The sequence below is a fragment of the Carettochelys insculpta genome, chromosome 18 (genome assembly GCF_033958435.1).
Source record: "Carettochelys insculpta isolate YL-2023 chromosome 18, ASM3395843v1, whole genome shotgun sequence".
Classification (NCBI taxonomy): Eukaryota; Metazoa; Chordata; order Testudines; family Carettochelyidae; genus Carettochelys; species Carettochelys insculpta.
This window is the reverse complement of record NC_134154.1, coordinates 31,432,154-31,444,166: the sequence shown is the minus strand read 5'-3', so window position 1 is coordinate 31,444,166 and position 12,013 is coordinate 31,432,154.

Sequence of the window (12,013 nt, the reverse complement as noted above, 5' to 3'; positions counted from 1 at the left end):
TAGCTAGTTCCGGTGAATTTCAGCCCAGAGATCTGGGCTTCGCACAACTTTCCAATTTGAATTTCAGTTCGCCTTGAAATTCAGATTTCAGAAAACAAACAGTAACAACCACTGCAAAGCAACGGAGGAAATCGACTGCTCCAGTGAGCAGGGCTCTTACGTTACACTGCCTGTCACGCTCTCCGCTGCAGGAGATCCTAGTGTGCAGTTCAACGGGTCTCAACAAAGGGAAATGCTGGCTGGATGAGCGAGCTAAAACATTCCCAGCACCGCTTCCCTTTTTCCTCCGCACCAGTCAGTGTGGCCCCTCCTGGGGATGAGTACAGAGGAAGCACCAGAAACTCCAGGAGGCTGTGCTGCTCTTACCACCATGCAGGTGGGGTTCTGTAAATACCGACCCAGCCCTGGGATTTTTGAGGACGCAGCAGGCCAGGAGTGATGACAGGCCCAGAAGTTTCTGCATTTCCTGGCTGCGCAATGCCAGACTGGCACACTTTGGCCATGGGCGTCATTTCAGGAGGACAGGGTGTGTGTGAGAGAGAGACGGCAGCTGTGTGCCATGGGACACCGCTTGCTCTTCTTCCCATTCCCCTGGCGCTCAGGGAATGAGGGGGAAGTGCACAGCTTGTGTTAACTGCTCTTCTGCCATCTCCCCTCCCAGGCCAGGCGTGAGAGGTGCGCACACAAGCTGCGTACTTCCCCCTCACTCCCTGACAGTCAGGGAAGGGGAGAAGAGAGAGCAGTGTCCCGGTACCCAGGGCTGCTGCCCCCTCCCCCCGAGCATGGCGCCCTCGGCTTTGGCTCCGGGATGTGACTGGAGCCAGCAAATAAAACTGCAGAATGCACTCGCTCTGAGCCCAAAGGGACCGGACCAGACTGGCCGGAACGCCGTGCTGCAGTAGCAAGGGCCAAATGGGCCTGGCATGGCTCTGGTTTGGTCGCTCCGATGAAAGGAGAGCGCTGACAGTCTCCCGGCTGCTCCACTGCCGCGCTATCTGGGTTAAGCTCTGTGTGGCTCTTGGAGCGCCATGGCCATGGACGCCAGGCTGGTCTCCAGCAGGCGTGTTGGCTAGAGCCCTGCCTGAGCCACGGTCTCTCTGAGTGAAGGAGGTTGTGGCTGAAGCTGACGTTGGAGGTGGTGTGCAGCTTATCTTCTCCAAATCCCTGCTGCTGACTATCTGCCAGGGAGACTCACGGCCCAGTTCAGGTGGTTACAAGGGAGAGAGACTGTTTTCAAACGCTCTCATGGCCACTGTGGAAACCCCCACCCCCACCCCCACCCTGAGTGCACAACACGCAGGGGTGAGGAATGGGGCCCACACAGGCTTGTGTGGAAGGTACTCCAGAGAGGCCAGGTCTGGGCAATCAAACACCGCCCCAGACGGAGCCTGGGCTCTGCTGTGGCAGCTGCTCTGGGCACAGGGTGCCCACTGCAGTCAGTAGGCAGGAGCAGCTGCAAAAGGCTGCCTGTGCAAGCACCTGATGAACTCAGGTTCTGGGAGAAACAGTCGGAGCTGAGCCGAGACCCGATCTGAACTTGTGGCCTGTGCTTGAATTGAGCATGAACTGAACCTACTTAGTGGTGCAAGAAACTTTGGCCGACTCCCCTGCTTCGTTTTCCCACAGCCCTGCACTTCCGACTCTCCCTTGCCCTGGAAGTGTCAAGCTAGAGTCAGCCAGGCGGCTGGTGGGACTCCTGCCCCTGGCAGAACAGAGAGGGGCCAGGGATCTCCCCAGAAAGCCTGGAGATGTACACCAAACCCATCTGGTCGAGAGTCCCACCAGTGCAGGGGGAGAGCTTTGCCCTAAGGCGCTGTGGGGGACACAGCCCCATGGGATGCAGTCAGGACGGTTGGTGACCTGGCGGGAGGGTGACCCTTTGTGTCGGTGATGGTGAAGAATCCATCAGGACCAGACAAAGACTGGACATGAGTGGGGGCAGGGGGTGTTCCGCAGGAAATAGGAGTTAATTGTCAAGACGATGGGCCCCACTCGAGAGGGTGAGCACCGCTGCCTGATTCTGCTGACTGCAGGGGAAAGGGTGGGACACAGTCTGGCCCTTCCTCCCCCTCCCTGGGTCACTAGCTGGAAAGCGGTGCAGCTTTTCTGGGCATGAGGAAAAATCCCAGTAGCCTGCCAAGCAAAACAATAGGTCTTTCCACTGCCGAGCGACGGCCAGACAGTCTGGGCCTGTGTCCAGCTCAGGGCTGGCTCCGCAGCCCCCGGCCACGCCGGAGCTGGGCCCTTCCCCCACACGCACTTCAGCAGGCAGGAGAGGTGAAGCAACGGAGAGGAGGAATGTCTGTGACGTGCTTCGAAAAAGGGAAAGTGTGGAGTTTCCAGTCAGGCCGAAAGACAGATTAGGTTCGCTGGGAGGCCGAGGCCGAGGCCGTGGAACAGATGGCTGGAGGCGGAGAACAAGTCGGCCCAAGGAGGAGTCGCCTGGGGTGGTGTGGGCTGCTCTGGAAGCTGCTAGACTACACTGCTCTCTTGGATTTCCCTTCCAGTTCATCGCGAAGGCAGCCCCAAACATCTGCCAGCGGGCGCACAGGCGGGCACCTGCACGCACCATGTTCCTGCCCTCCAGGGGAGTGCCTGAGCTGTCCACACTGGACGTGGCTGCTCCAGCTGAGTCCTGCGCACGTGTGGGAAAGACGTGCTGGTGCCTGGCAGCGCACCCCGTCTCGTCTCTTGTCAAAACCCAGGCTAGAAAGTAACTTCTACCTCTCCAAACGTGAGGCGCAGCTAAGAAAAATGTACTGTGTGAACAGGCAACCAGCGTAGCCATGAGATGGTGCAACCAGGGGATGAAAAATAAAACCCCCAGAACTGTCGCTTTCTGTGTAGGTTGTAAACAGGAGAAAGCAGCACCAGGGAGGTGGGCCAAAAAGACTGTGACAATGTGCTTGGCTTGGTGACCTGGCTGACGGCACCCTCAGACGCGGAGAGCTTTGGAGACACAAAATACGCAGCGCAGCAAGTCGCTGTGGGGGCAGAGGGCGACAACGCAGAGTCCTCCAGAACGTCTGGGTTCCTCCTGCTCGGGGTCAGCCATGTGTGATCTGGAGCTGACCACCAGGAATCAAGCAGGAGGAATCAGACATGAGATTCTGGAGGTGCAGACGGTCATTTATACCATGGGGTGATTCAGAGTATTTCAAAGCGCTCCACGAAATGGGGGACATGGGAACAGGGTGTGCGTGCTCCAGAGGCCCAGCCTTTCTGGAGAAGCGCTGATTTTTGTAGTTCTGTGGCGGCCTAGTGGATGAGTGATTATGGCGAAGTCCTTTCAGCGCGGGAGAGCTCAGGTCTTAATCCTGACGGGCAGCCAGCTGGCTTAGGCTTCTTGGCCAAACTGCATAAACTGGGCAAAGTCTACTCTGAGCTTCCCTACGTACAGATGAAAGGGCAGCAACTCCACTGCCTGCCCTGAAACCATTAAAAACAAATCAGAAATTTCCAAGGACAGCAAGAGCAGCCAGTTATAACAGTAAATATCCCAAACCAGAGGCTTGGAAGGGCTGCAGACCTCCTGCTTTGGGACAGGCACATCAGTGCATCTAGCTAGTGGACACAAGAAGAAAACTTCCCTGGGGCAGGTTACCCTACTACATCTGCTGCAGAGCTCTTGCTCTTTCTCCTGATATACCTGGGGTGGGCTGGAAGGCCCAGGAAGGCTGCTCTAGACGGACCTGCTGTCTCGTGTGGCCTAACAGTTCCTAAAGCCATCACAGTGTCTCCCTGCGTTTTTTGATCTCATTTGCATGGGACGAAGTGGAGTGAGAGGTCACCAGGAAAGAAAAGGGAAGGAGGAGATGACCGCACCTGGGAATGGTCTGCTCTACGGCAAGGGCTGGATGTTACCCGTAGCCCTCAGGTAAGTGCTGGTTTGTAGAACGCTGGCTACAAGGCGGCGACACCAGAGCCATGGCGTGCTCGCTGTAGGTCGGTGCGCCGAGTCCAGACCCTGACTGCTGGTAGCCCTTTGGGACTGTCTCTGGCTAACATGCTGCTGCTGCTCTCTCTCTCTCTGCGCTTGGGACTCATCTCGTGCTGTTTGGCCTGCCCACGTGCAGCACCGAGTTATCTTACAAACCAGACCTCTGAGTGCCTCACGGGGACCTGCCTCTGGGATGCTGTGACTGGCTGGATTAGGCCCTGAGACCCCCTGCCGGAGGCCTTGTAGTCCTGCCCCACCCTTCCGTAGAGAAGGGCAATGGAGAGGTCCACCAAGCCATCTGGAGCGGGGACGTGGGATGCAGCCAATGGGGGCCGGCAGGTCAGTGTAAGAAGAGTGCAGGACGAGGGCCAGGGCAGTTCATCCGCTCTCCTCCAGCTCCAGCGAGGGCGTTCTGGGCTGGCTGCTGGGACTTCACTGGCACCTGGCCTGGAGGTAAGGCGGGAGTTGGGGAAGTGGCCCGGGAAGTACAGTAGCAACACAAATAACAAACACTCCTGCAGCACCTTAAGGACTGACACATTGTCGTGAGGCCCTGAGCTCTCGTAGGTAAGACCCACGCCTGTGGTTATTTAAAGGGACACAATCGTCGCACACTGGAACTGGAAGGGACCTCGAGAGGCCATCAAGCACAGTCCTCTGCCCTCATGGCAGGCCCGGGCACCATCTAGGCCGTCCCCGACAGGCATGTGCCTGACCTGCTCTTGCGTCACCCCAGAGATGCAGTTTCTACGATCGCCCTCGACAGTAGGGTCTGGTGCTTAACCACCCTGGCCGTTAGGAAAATATTCCTAATGTCCAGCCTAAACCTCCCTGGCTGCCATTTAAGCCCATTGCTGCGTGTTCTGCCCTGGCAGGTTAAGGAGACAGCTGCTCTCTACATGGATGCTGGGCTGGAATCCAGAGTAGGGGGGCGGCCCAGGTCCCCCAACTCCCCGTTAGCCTTTGGAGGAAGGGGCCGCACAGCGAGGTGACCCCGAGTGGGGAACTGAATGCTAGTGACCCAGCTGACGAGCTGGGAGGAAGCTGCCTCCAGGGGCCTGCAGAGACGTCGGAGGGTGCTGAGGGAGGCCCTGCTGGACTGGTGCTCGGAAGCGGGTGGCTTCACTGCATTTCACATACAGACTGCATGTGCCTCAGCCGGAGGGCGCAGGTGAGAGGGGAGTGTGCCCTGCTGCAGGTACACTGCCCCAGGAGCTGTGCTGCGGGGAGGGACAGGAGAGGAGAAAGGAGGAGCTCCACGGGGGACTGGGAGGAGGGCAGCCTCTTCCTTTCGTCTCAGTCACCTCAGTCCTTCTCCACGGGTGAGACCCAGCCACCACCTTCCCCTGCCCCCAAGCACCTCCGTTTCCCTTCCCCATTCCCATGGAGGAAGGCTGCGATTCGCCCTGATCAGCATGGGAAAAACCTTCTCCCAACAGCGCCTTCCTCGCAGGGGAGGGTGAGAGCAGTGTTGGGGGGCCAGCAGCCGGTCAGTGGCTGCAGCCCACCTGTGGCTTCGGCCCTAGGAGAACAACCCATGTCTCCTGTCCGCGCCGTCCATTAGGGCGGTGGGCCCACGTGTGTCGGGGGGTGAGGCAGAGCCAGACGCGTCAGGCAAGCTGATCACTGGGGGTGGCTACTGCAGCTGAGTCTCCCAGGCTGAGCTTGCTGCCAGGACTGCTGGGGCACCCTTCTGCCCCCCTCTCCTCCGGGCTGGTTGGCGGAGGGCTGGCGGGGTGGCCCCTGCACGCATGACAAGGGAGCAGCCACTTTGCAGCACACCCCACACCCAAGCGGTGAGAACCGAGGGCCAGGGGAGCTGGGTGCTCTGAGTGGCTGTGCTGAATGGGCTCTGTCCTGGGGGCACCTGCGTGTCCTGAATGCCTGGAGCAGGCGCGGGGCTGCTCTGCAGATGCTGAACAGGGGCCCGGCAGGCGCTGGGGCAGACACTCTGTGTTGGGGGAAGGGCAGTGGTGTGGCTTTGCGGCTTCCTGCAAATGACATGCAAATGACAAGCGGGAGCCAGGCCGGGCCTCGGCTCTGGCCAGGTCTGTCCCTGCGTGTGTCTGGACAGCTCTCTGGAGAGCAGCTCTGGAGGAAAGGCCTGGCCATGCCACAGCTCTGGCGCGCGGCGCACTTGTTTCAGCTGCGCTTCATGAGCTTCCTTCCCCTGGTCGAGGTGCTGAGCTCATCAGGAATCGGAACTGAGCGCCCGAGCACCAATTAAAAAGGCATTTGTTAGCTGGGAACTAATCTGTTAAACGGCAGCGGCTGCTCAGCACGCGGAAAGTCTTGGCAAGTCCCCGCCCACGCCCGGGCTCAGCGTGCGCCTGAGCAGGCCTGGCCTCAGACACGTCCGGCTTCGCCCATGCAGCACCAGGGCTCTCTCGGTCGGCTCGGTGGCATGCACACCTCCTCAGCCTGTCAGTCACCGGCTGCCTGAGAGGCCAGAGACAGGTCGGGGGGTCAGACGTAAAGAGCAGCAGCCAAGGGCTCCGGGCTGCAAAAGCAACAGGCTGGGGGGCAGGATTCCCGCTCGTGTTCTCCAGCCACGTGCAGGGTACATTTTGTTACGTGCAGAAGTGCACCACGCACAGAAACTCCGGCTGCCGGCGCTCTGCTACGCGGCCGGGTGCCTGAATCCACCCATGGCGTCTCTCAAGCCCTCAGCTCCCAGGGAATTCTGGTGGGGGGGCATCGCAGGTCACCCTGAGGTACGGCAGCTGAGCTGCAGGGGCCAGGGCTGCAATCGCAATTGGCTGGGGCTCACTGGGTCCCGGTGCTGCTTGCGCTCTCGGCAGGAGAGGGGTAGGGATATTTCAGCTGCCCACAGCTGCGGGGGGGGCGGGCGCTGTTTGCACTGTGCTAGGAACCCAAACACTGAGAAGTTGCATCTCAATTGAGACAGAAGTTTTAACTTCTAGATGAAGGCTCCTTTGTGGCCATGTCTCCATCTTCTCAGCACCTTTCCTGCACCCAGCCAGCCTGCGTGGCCCTGCAATCAGGGGAGTCGCCTGAACACAAGTAAAGCCAGCTGAGCTGGGCTAGCCAGGACTCACCCCCCAGTTCCTTAAACCTCAGCCGACCTGTTATAACCCTGGCAGAGCTCCTGGCATGATACTGGGGTAGACGGAGGGAGAGGCTCTCTTGTAATGTCTATTTCAAACCCCACCCAACCTGCCTGGCTCCTTAGGACTGGCCGCATTACACTGGGGCTGTAGAAAGCAGGAGTGTACCAGGGAGCTCAGCTCCTGACCAGACAGCAGGAGGGGCGGGACAAGGTGGGTGAGCATGGAGGGTGTCTGGCCCATGGCACAAGAGCTCCATGGTTTATAATAGTTTAATACACTGAGTCAGGATCCCCCCCCTCCGCCCCCAGTGGTCCCCGTGCATGGCAATGGCATTGCCAATGGGCGGAAGCTAGCAGGGTCTGGCCAGCTGAGAACTCTCAGGGCTGGGGGAGCCCTGGGTGGTGCCCCACTCCTGCAGGCCTGGCCCAGGGGGCTGGAGCAGGAGCAGCTCCTGGGCAGCTGTTGCCAGCTGGCACAGTGTGAGGCAGTGGGTTCAGTGCAGGAGAGGAAGCTACAAAAGCCTGAGAATCGGGGTGCTGTGAGGCACTCTCTGTATTGCTCCCTGCCCCGTCATTCTCCTGCCTGCAGCAGGAGTGGGCAGGCTGGACCAGTTCTCCCTCTGTGCCACATGCCCAGGCCATGGGGAGTGCAGTATTTCCCTGCAAAGGGCAGCAAACCTGCAGGGCCAGGAGTCCCCCGCCAGCTGCATCCCAGACCTGTGTAAGGGCTGAAGAACGAGGAACCAGGGCTGAGGTCTCCTTGCAGCACTGAGGCCTGTGTGATATCCCCAGCTGTGTCGCAGCCGTAACCTCCTTGCTGCCCCTCGGGGGAGGCACCTGGCTGCTCTTCTGAGCAGACACCTGTGTCAAGCCAGCCAAGTCCTCTTCTGTGGGGGCAATGGGGCACAAAGCACAGGGACTTTTTGGCTCACTACTGGGAAAAGGAAGAGGTCAACCGGCCCCTTGTTTGGAGGCTCAGGGTAATGTTGTCTGAAGTGTCTAATTCACTTAGGCTTTAGACTTGACATGCCTCATTGTCTTCTGAAACCGGGCATCAGCACGTTGGGAGCATGCCGCCCACAATCCCCCTTTACGCTGAACTCCTGAGCAAGGGGCAGTCCCCAGAATGTTCCTTCCTGGGAGTCATATTGCATTTCTCATTCTGCTAGCAGCCTGAGCTGTCAGCAGAGATGCAGGAGAGCTCTGCAAAGACGCCGAGGCTTCTCTGGTTATCTCTCAGGTCCTCTGATTCCTTCCTGACAGGACTTGTGTTTGCAAATCATTTGCTCACTGACAAATGGCTGCATGTCGCAAACAGCCAGAGAACAAGCCCCAGATGTAGATAAGAGGTGTTCTGCTCTGCAGAGACGGTGATCCCCCCGCTACCTGCCTCCCCATGCATCAGACCTGAGGCCTTTCCCAAGGCGAACATCCCAGACAACGATTGCTCCACCCCCATCGCTTCTTCCCCCATCAATGCTCAGCAGAGCAGAACCCTCCTGGGAGGAATGGGATCTCCACTGCCAGAGGAAATGCACAGCCAGGGGCTATGCAGGTGTGGACATTATTGTAGGCTTCACTGGAGACTCTCCACCTCAAGGCCACATTCTAACTGGGCGGTGACTGTGTATGATGCCCACCGACGATCCTGCCTTCAGAGCTCTTCCCCCACCGCCCCCAGGCCCATTCAACGCTGCTGTGTCACCAGAGCAGCATTACTCCAGTGCGTAAGAGCACCTGAACGCCAGTCCAGGATGAGCCCCCTGTCTTCCCGGTGCCGGAGGGAATGGGCAGAACAGGGCGATCCTTCTCCTGCCCTCCGGGCCCTGGTTCTGACTTCCCCTATGGAAGTGGCCACCTGTCAGTAGTGTAGGAATGTCTTCCTGAATAGAGAGGACCGAGTCCTGACTCCCTCCCACTCTCATGGCCAATCGGGGCAGAGCCAGGCCTCAGCCTCTCTGAGGATGGCAGAATTTTATAAAGTGCTTTGGGCATTGGGGATGAATGGAGCCAGAATGGTGCTGTTGATTGTGCCATGAGAGAGCTCTCTCCACAGGCGTCTCCTTGGGAAAGGAAGAGAGTGCAGAAAATGGCTCTCTCTGCTCCCATCTGACACTCCTCTGGCAGTGAGCGAGAGCCTGGGCACCAGGAGCTAGGAGGGTGGGATCAGTGCGGGAGGAAAGCTGGAGGTGTGAGGAGGTGGGTTTGGTGCTGGAGGTGTGAGGAGGTGGGTTCAGTGGAGGAGGTGGGTTCGGTGCAGGAGGTGTGAGGGGGTGGGTTCAGTGCAGGAGGTGTGGGGGGTGCGTTTGGTGCAGGAGGTGTGAGAGGGTGGGTTCAGTGCAGGAGGTGTGAGGAGGTGGTTTCAGTGCAGGTGTGAGGGGGTGGGTTCAGTGCAGGAGGTGTGAGGAGGTGGGTTTGGTGCAGGTGTGAGGGGGTGGGTTCGGTGCAGGAGGTGTGGGGGGTGTGTTTGGTGCAGGTGTGAGGGGGTGGGTTCGGTGCAGGAGGTGTGAGGAGGTGGGTTTGGTACAGGTGTGAGGGGTTGGGTTTGGTACAGGAGGTGGGTTCGGTGCAGGAGGTGTGCGGGGGGTGGGTTCGGTGCAGGAGGTGTGAGGGGGTGTTTGGTGCAGGTGTGAGGGGGTGGGTTTGGTGCAGGAGGTGTGGGGGGTGGGTTTGGTGCAGGAGGTGTTGGGGGGGTGCGTTTGGTGCGGGCAGCGAAACTGGAGGTGTGGTTGCAGAGACACTGTCTCTTGAGAGGAACAGAGGGAGGCAGCGCCGTGCCTGTGGCACCCGGTTCAGCCCAGCAGACAGTCCTGCGCTCGACACTCGAAGGTCTCACCGAAGGCAGAGTCCGAGGTCCTGGCTGGATGCTTGCCTAGCCGGAGGAATAGCTGCAGGGATCTCATCAGCCAGGAATGTCTTGGCAAGGCTTCCACGTCTGCCATATGGTTCCCATGTTCAGCGCAGAAGGTCAATTGCGCCAATGGAAGTAAAAAGCCTAGCGGAGTCTCTGCAGTGGGTGGCAAGGTGAGTCTGAGTGTGACATGGGAGCAGCTCTGTGGGGAGCTGGCTGGCAGGCAGGCAGTAGCTGCTCCAGGACGGGGACCGGGTGGGGGAGGGAGGCTGGATTCTCTTGCTGGCCTGGGAAAGATTCTTGGGGGATGAACTGAAATTGGACACATGTCCAGAACCATCTGAAACCTCAACAAAGCTGGATCTACCAATTCCCCCAAATTCTCCTGGCAAACCTCCCCTGCCCTCGCCCGGCCTCCAGAGCCAAAGGGGGTGACAGATGCAAAAGAAAAGTCTCTGTGCACAACAGCCAAAGACAAATGCGGTTCTTGAACAAAGCTATAGGTCCTAACTACTGCCAAGATCATGGCCAGCACCCTGGAGTCCAGCCTTCACTTAGGGCAGCTTCAGATCTGAAGCTCCAGATCGATCTCAGGGCCTTGCACAGTTAGAGTGCGATAGCAGCAAGGGATGCAAGCGCCGTGGGGCGGGATAGCCCCAGGAGAAGAGAGGAGACACTGGCAAAGGATCCAAGTGGTAGGTGATGTTAAATGTGGGCCCAGGAGCAGCTGCTGGGTGCCTGGAGATAACCATCCACGTGTCGTTTGCAGGAAGCATCAGCCTGGGAGCAGCAGCACGGAGATGGGATGCAGCTTTTCAGGTTTCGATGCTTTGAGGGGGAGTTACACTAACACGAAAGGCGCATTTCCAAAGGCGTTCCCCACTGCCGAGGGGGTCCCTACGACACCAGATTGTGCCCGGCGTGGCACTGGGGAGAATCGGCCCCTTTAGTTACCAGGAGACTCCAGCGCCATGGCGACACAGGGTGACAGATGCACGCTACTCGGGCACAGACGTGGGCTACTGCACAGCACCTGCAAAGCTTCACCTGTCTCACTAGACCTCCTCCCACTGGGCATTTGAGTGGGCTCTGGCGCTTCCGACAGCAGTGTGCTGCCAGCCAGCAGCCGCAATGTGTATAGTTTCTCTGTGGACAAGGGGTCAGTATTTAAGTTTGGGCGTTCACGCTGATATGTGTTAGCACTGCAGCTCTAGCCCAGTGTATTAACCGATCACTCTTGCCACGTGCTGACTGGAACCAAGCTTACAGTTCAGCGTAACTTCGGAAGCAAAGGCACAAGACTGACAAACTTTTAGCGCAAGGCCGTGGGAGCCACTCCATTCCTGTGGAGGGGCCCTGGAGGTAAGTGAAGGGGGAGTGCAGGTCTGTGTAGAGGCATATAGCTCAGCTCAGCAGTGATGGAGGCCGGCCAGCCAGCCAGCCAGCCAGCCAGCCAGCCAGTGCCCTGGGCACAGAAGTCTCTGAACCGCTCCTCAGCATCTCTACAGATCACAGAATGTTTTAAAGAGGAAGTATAATGCTGAAAATCGAACAGAATGTTCTATCTGGAGTTTCAAATGATACCCAGAGATGTCCCAGTCTCTCCTGTTTGTCCCATTGGACACTGGCCTCTTACTTGCCTGCATTGTGTTTAGCAAGGCAAAGGAATTTGGTTTCTTCTAACTACGGACTTTGAGGTGGAAACAGCATTTTTTGCTAAAATATTCTGTCTCCAGAAGTTCTCTACGATGCACAAGCAACATGGAAACACACTGCAGTAAATAAAGGGGCCTTTTCTATATTCCTTCTGGGCTCAGGGTGTTGCAGGAGGAGGAGCACACGATGGGTGATTCTTGTTAGGCACCAGGGCTGTGTTGGCCAAAGGCCAGAGCTTACTCCTCATAGACTCCTAGCACCATGGGGTTAGACAGGACCACAAGGGTCATCTAGCTTAACTCCTGGCCAAGAGTCAGGCTGGTTGTGTTGCCATCCCAGAGAGGTGGCTCCAGCCTCCTTTTGAAACCTCCCAGGAACGAGGAGGTTGCAGGATGTCCAAGGCACATATTCCACTGCTCTCCTCTTACAGGCAGGAAGTTTTTCCTGAGATTGAATCTAAATCTGCTGTGCCCGTCTGTAGTTTGACCCCATGGCC